The following is a 7,717-nucleotide window of genomic DNA, read 5'->3' on the forward strand; positions in this document are numbered from 1 at the left end:
GCATATGCTTAGCACTTGTTGGCTGCTTTTCCATCACTCTGCGGTCCAACTCAACCCAAACCATCTCAATTGGGTTGAGGTCGAGTGATTGTGTAGGCCAGGTCATCTGATACAGCACTCCATCACTCTTCTTCTTGGTCAAATTGCCCTTACGCAGCCTGGAGATGTCCTGTCCTATTGAAAAACAAATGATAGTGGGACTAAGCGCAAACCAGATGAGATGGCGTAACGCTGCAGAATGCTGTGGTAGCCATGCTTGTTAAGTGTGCCTTGAATTGTAAATAAATCAATGACAGTGTCACCAGCAAAGCACCGCCACACCATCACACCTCCTACTCCATGCTTCATGGTGGGAACCACAGATGTGGAGATCATCCGTTCACCTACTCTGCGTCTCACAAAGACATGGCAGTTGGAACCTAAAATCTCAAATTTGGACTCATCAGACCAAAGGACAGATTTCCACCGGTCTAAAGTAATCTTCTTATTGGTGTCCTTTAGCCTTTAGTAGTGGTTTCTTTGCAGCAATTCGACCATGAAGGCCTGATTCATGCAGTCTCCTCTGAACACTTGATTTTGAGATATGTCTGTTACTTGAACTCTGTGAAGCATTTATTTGGGCTGCAATTTCGGAGGCTGGTAACTCTAATGAACGGCAGCAGAGGCAGTGGCGATTTTAGCAAATCTTGGTGGGGCAACAAACAAAAAAATGTGGGATGCATGCCAGCAAAGCCACTACACAACACAACACTAAACAATACATTAATTGCACTATAACGGTGACAAACGGTGCCCAAAATTGTTAGGGCCTACATAAAGCTGTCCCAACAGCAGAGTCCCAACAGCAGTCCCAACACCTTACCACTGCTACACCGGTCTTTCAGCAGAGCTTTGTCTAGCAGCGAAACAGTTCATTCAGCTTCATTTACTGTCTTTAAAAAAAAATATGGCTGACTTGCTTAAACATTTGTGGTTTCTACTGACAATTGAGATATACAAACTATGACATAACGGGACAACAAGCGGATAAAAGGCAATCTGTCATTTCGTTTAAGATATTAATGAGCGAGCGACAACGGATGTAGTCAATATCAATAACTATTTGTTCAGCACTTTTGAAATGTACAGCGACATAATTCAGAACATGGGCCGTTCTTACAGTGTTCTCCCTGTACACCAAGTCAGAACCGTTGGATAAATAAAGGGGTATATAAACAGACAATGAAAGCTCTTACAATATTCAATAATGACATTTTTCTAAAACAGGTTATAGGCTACATGTGCACCACCAACAGTAGGCAAAATTAAGAGGTGAAAATAGACTAAATTATTAGGGTTAGGCACATTGAACGCCATTTGGGTCTTTGTGTGTCAAAAAAAGATACACGTCATAACACTATTTGATGCGTTAAATAAGCTTTTAATTTGACACGTCAAATAACACAATTCTATTATAGAATGTTGTGTGTGCTGAATTTGCATGTGCAAGCCAAGCGTCACTACTACTATCAGTAGCACTGTCAAAGCTGTACAAAAAAGTTAGTAAACAAGCACACACCGACCAGGAACGATATGTTTACAATACCTCCGTTGGTGAAAATAGACCAAATTATAAGGGTGAGACACATGGGCTACTAACAGCTTACTACACAACATACACTACTTAGTATTGCTTTCTTAGCTACTGTGGGAGCAAAACTCATGACTATGATTACATTTCCATTATTAGCAGCATATAGGCTGTCCACTTTGAAGAGCTGAGACAGAATGGCTATATAAGGAATGGCACATATATGACCAGGGCCCCACTACCATTATAACCTATACAGCTGTCAGATGTGGGCGTTAACAAGAGAGAACTGAGATGGAAAGATAATGGTGGAGAAAGGTCAAGGGAAACTATTTTCATATAGAGGGAGGGGATTCTATATGTTATGCAAAGACGGAATACTATAAAGGCAGGGCTCTGTGATATGAGAATTTAGCTTTTTCCTTGGAAATGCTCGGCTCTGTTACTCTGTAATTAAGTCTAACTGAATCTACAAGTTCCGGTATCTGTGCAAATATTTGACTCAAGATTTTCCACAACACTACATGATACATATCTTTCTGGCATCCTACATAATTTATGAAGCAGCATAAGACATTTTTTGACACACATTGTTGTGATGTGCTTGAACAGGAAAGTGGCGCGGCGGTCCTTCGTAGGCAAATTTTGTCATCAAAGAGAAAGATGCTGGATTTACAATTCCAAGTTGAATGACCGTTCCATACGTATTTTCCCAGTTTGAGCTATTTATTTCCGACTTCCCAGTTGCAATGCTTGCAGTCAGCCACTGCCACTCATTGTTGAATTTGCGATCTCAAAATTGTTGTATAATGTTTATGTCCATGGCTGATGAGCACCGATATGTTTAATCTATATTTTCTCTTCATTATTTCTCTTCATATGACAAGGATTAAAAAGGATTTGCCAGCAGACTTGATTCATGATGATGAATGCTAGCTAAGATTGTAATAGTAAGATGTTGACATGATCAGTCCAATCAAAGCTACTGTACATTTAACGTGACTTGACATAATTTCTGTGGCCAATGACCTTGAGCCTTCTTGGAAGGGCACTTGTAATATAACTCTATGGCAGGACCCAAAAGGCTGAAATGTCGGATGTCTACCCTTTCTAAGGACTTAAGCTTGGCGATTGCGTAAGGTCCCCATGAGTGACAGAACACTGAGCCAATCACGGTGCAATGCTCTTATTTTCTGCTGGCCCGCCCCACCGCCACAGAAAGCACTGAGCTAGGCTGAAACACCTGCATTTTAGAGCTGCCTTACTCAAGAAAACTAAAAAGAGACCATATTTGTATGAGGCTTTAATAACTCAATGATATATAATTGTTTTTGCATTGTTTGTAAACTGATATGTGACACGTATTAATGCCAAAATAACATGCAAAACAGGCAAGCCCCCCCCCCAAAAAAGATTTTTTTTTAATACATTTTCTTTTTGTTGCTAAACATGTGGGTCTCAAAACAGGTGGGGCTCTGCCCATCAAATGCATTAAGAAGGCAAGAAATTCCACCAATTCACTTTTAACAAGGCACACCTGTTCATTAAAATGCATTCCAGGTCACTACCTCATGAAGCTGGTTGAGAGAATGCCAAGAGTGTGCAAAGCTGTCATCAAGGAAACGGGTGGCTATATTTTGATTTGTTTATCACTTTTTTGGTTACTACATGATTCCATGTGTTATTTCATAGTTTTGATGTCTTCACTATTATTCTACAATGTATAAAATAGTAAAAATAAAGAAAAACCCTTGAATGAGTAGGTGTGTCCAAAGTTTTGACTGGTACTGTATGTCTGAGTGTTGGACTGTGACCCTGTGTCAGAAGGTGGGTGTAGCTGGTGCATGAAGTCAGGCGCAGGAGAGCAGAATGAGTGAGCAACGTACTTTACTCAAAATAAAGGCACAAGGTAACAATACACTTGACCAACAATAAACGGTAATCAATTACGCACGGGTGAAAACAGCACCCGTCGAAAACCAGCCATAACATACCGAATGAACATAGAAACAATCACGCACAACAACATGGGGGAAACAGAGGGTTAAATACATTAACATGTAATTGGGGAATGAAACCAGGTGTGTAGAAAACAAAGACAAAACAAATGGAAAATGAAAGGTGGATCAGCGATGGCTAGAAGACCGGTGATGTCGACCGCCGAACGAACAAGGAGAGGGACCGACTTCGGCGGAAGTCGTGACACCCTGGCTATTTCTTAAATAAAAAAAAGAAAGAAAGAAAATTGTGCTGTCTGGTTTGCTTAATATAAGGAATGTGAAATAATTTATACTTTTACCACTGATACTTAAGTATATTTTTGCAATTACATTTACTTTTGATACTGAAGTATATTTAAAACCAAATACTTTTAGACTTTTACTCATGTAATATTTAGCTAGGTGACTTTCACTTTTACTTAAGTCATTTTCTATTAAGATATCTTTACTTTTACTCAAGTATGACAATTGGGTACTTTTTCAACCACTTCAAGTCATTTAGCACCCCAGACCCAACATTCACTTGGTGGCTTGTAGTAGAAATTCTGAACTAGGATCTGTTTAGCATTTTTTGTGTAATGAATGACATTACTTTGATGAGGTGGTACCTGATTCTAGTTCAGCATTCTTAGCCTGAGACATTTAATAAATACTGTTCTAGGATCTGCTTTGCCTTGATCATACTGATTCAGTTCTCTCAGGAATAAGATAATATGGAAAGGATTTGATCGTAGATCAGCACTCCTACTCAACGCCAGTTGCTATAACCTAACATTTTATAATCCATTTTCCCTTGCTTTCTAATGTCATTGTTGTTCTGTCAAGGCCACAAAAGCAAGATGGCATGTTCTTGCAAGGATTTTAACTCACAACCTCTCCTTTGGAAGTCCACCACCATAACCACTACTACTACTACTACTACTACTAACTACTACTCTTTATAAACTATCATAACATGTGTGTTTCTTCTTGGGGACCAGGATTAGGAACGCCTCTGAATGGTCTACAAAGCACACCCCCAGGACATAGTAGCCTTTTTGCAGAGAAGGTTTGTATTCTTACCAGGTTGGGTTGAATACCGTTTCAATTCCAGTGAATTCAGAAAATAAACCAAATTCTAATTCCTATAAATAAAATTATCCTCATTGAAAAGCATTGAAGAGGATTGGAATTGGAATTTCAGTGTAATGGACTTGACCCCAACCGTGCCTCTTACGTCAAGACTTCTGTTATTAAAGCTCTAAGAGAATTCTTTACAAGTTGTCACTCCATTAACGCCAGCTGATGGGAAACCATTTCCCTTCTCTTCAATGTCCTTCCGAAACCCACCTCAACATTGTTGTCAAGGCCACAAAGGAAATAAGACAAGAAAGCATGCCTTGTCAGGGACTTAAACTTACAACCTTCATAAACTTTTCATTCTGACCATTGTGACCTTTGACCCTTTGCAAATGACCTTACATTTCCAAATTCTGGATAACATCCTGCCGAACTGTGTTCCCATTTCATTGTTTGACCTAGCGTGTGACAGTTTTTTCCCCAGCACTTGTCCCATGTTGGCTGACCTACTATGCAGTTAAATGGAAAGGTTCTACATGGTGTAGACATGACGTGATTTTGGATGAGAGGAAATGTCAATCAATAACAATTGAAATTGCTAATTTGTTCGGCACATTTTTATTTAACCTTTATTTATCTAGGCAAGTCAGTTAAGAACAAATTCTTATTTACAATGACGTCCTACCCCGGCCAAACCCTCCCCTAACGATGCTGGTCCAATTGTGCGCTGCCCTATGGGACTCCCGATCACGGCCGGTTGCGATACAGCCCAGGATCATACCAGGGTCTTTAGTGACGCCTCAAGCACGGAGATGCAGTGCCCTAGACCACTGCGCCACTCGGGAGGCCCACCATATTTGTTCATGTAGAAATACTTTGAATATGTTTAATATGTGGGTGAAACATTTCATTTGTAGTCTTTCTTGGTTGTTTTGAGTAGTCTGCAAATATTTTAAGATCATTTGGTAGGATGTTTGTAAGAAATCACTTATGTTGTTCATTATTTCAAGTCAGTGTAATAACCAAGGTTTGGTTGGGGGCCCCCCACCTCGCTGGCAAAACAGCGGGGAGAAATGACAGCGGGTTAGGGTTAAGTTTTCAAGTTAATTAGATTTCAATTGTAGAAATGTTGCCATTGGGCGGAGAGAAGTTTAGCAATTTTAGAAGACATTTCATGCAATTCTACTAATTTTGCCATGGAACAGAGAACAAAGTGCAGTTTTCCAGCTAATTTCCTGCAATTCTACACATTTTGCCAAGAGTTATGCAATGCAGAGCATATCTGAGTGAGAGGAGTGACTAACACAATCAATCATTGGGGCCTCATGGAGGTCTGGGCCCTTGTCCTAAGTGTCTTGTGCTATCTCCATATTTATCCCAATGTCATTTTCCTTATCAGAATGCCAAAGAGAAAGAGGGCAGCAACTTTTGATGACATCGCCTCCGTTCAGAGGAAGTTACAGCAGCAGGCTAATTATAAACATCGTTTGACATGTTTCGACGAACTTTACCGGTACTATTAGGATGTATTCGTCTGCATGTCGTGACCACCTTTGAGCCAGTGGATTACTGAACAAAACGCGCCAACAAAACAGAGTTTTTGGGACATAAAGAGGGACTTTATCGAACAAAACGAACATTTATTGTGTAACAGGGACTCTTGTGACTGCAACCATATGAAGATCATCTAAGGTAAGTGATTAATTTTTTACTTTTTTTAATTGACTTTTGTAATTCCTTTACTTGGTTGTAAAATATTTGTATGCTTTTGTAAGCGGGGCACTGTCCTCAGATAATCACATGATATGCTTTCGCCGTAAAGCCTTTTTGAAATCTGACACAGCTGCTGGAATGACAAGAAGTTAATCTTTAAGCCGATCTATAACACTTGTATATTTATGAATGTTTAATTTGACTATTTCTGTATTTTGAATTTGGCGCTCTGCAATTTCACAGGATGTTGGCCAGGTGGGACGCTAGCTACCTGCCCATAAGAAGTTAACACCAGCACAAGCAGCTGAAATGATTGAAACGGTTGATCCCGCTAAGGTATCCCACTTTCCACCACTCCACCCCAAGCCTGGAGACATTTTTATGTTTGTGGGTAGTTCCTCGTCATGTGAAGACTGGGAGGCAGGCCTTCCTCGGTGTTCACCAAAACTACGGGTACTATGCAGGGAAGGAAGCACCAGGGCTCCAAAACAGGGAGTACGAGTTCCTGCAACAACCTCATACTCCCATGCTAATTCACTACTCTGCTGTCCCACACGACAACAGCCAACAGCAGCAAACAAGGGATTTCATCCGACCTCAATTATAGATGAAATGTCCAGGCGAACGACTGAAACACCTGGCAAAGTACAGTCGTGGCCAAAAGTTTTGAAAATGACACAAATATTAATTTTCACAAAGTCTGCTGCCTCAGTTTGTATGATGGCAATTTGCATATACTCCAGAATGTTACGAAGAGTGATCAGATGAATTGCAATTAAAAAACAAAACATTGATTTTTTGGGTCCATGGCCAGGAAACTCCCCAGACCTTAATCCCATTGAGAACTTGTGGTCAATCCTCAAGAGGTGGGTGGACAAACAAAACCCCACAAATTCTGACAAACTCCAAGCATTGATTATGCAAGAATGGGCTGCCATCAGACAGGATGTGGCCCAGAAGTTAATTGACAGCATGCCAGGGCGAATTGCAGAGGTCTTGAAAAAGAAGGGTCAACACTGCCAATATTGACTCTTAGCATCAACTTCATGTAATTGTCAATAAAAGCCTTTAACACTTATGAAATGCTTGTAATTATACTTCTGTCCCTTACTCCTCTCTAACTGGGGGAGGTGTCAGTGGGTCACAGGTCAGAAAACATGTAGAGCCGGGTCGCTCTCAGATTCCTTGATTATTGCTTCACCTCTCCCTTTTTGCGTTAAAGTGGGTCTGTTTACAAGACTGAGAGCTGAGGGTGACTTCAGTTTTTCAAAGAAAAAGGGACGGTGAAAAATCATGTCCCTCTAGAGCATTGCAATTAATTGATAGAATCCAGAATCTCAACTTGGTCTCAGAGCATTTTGTATTATTCTGTATG

Source organism: Salmo salar, chromosome 10, assembly GCF_965601325.2.
Source record: "Salmo salar chromosome 10, fSalSal1, whole genome shotgun sequence".
Classification (NCBI taxonomy): Eukaryota; Metazoa; Chordata; class Actinopteri; order Salmoniformes; family Salmonidae; genus Salmo; species Salmo salar.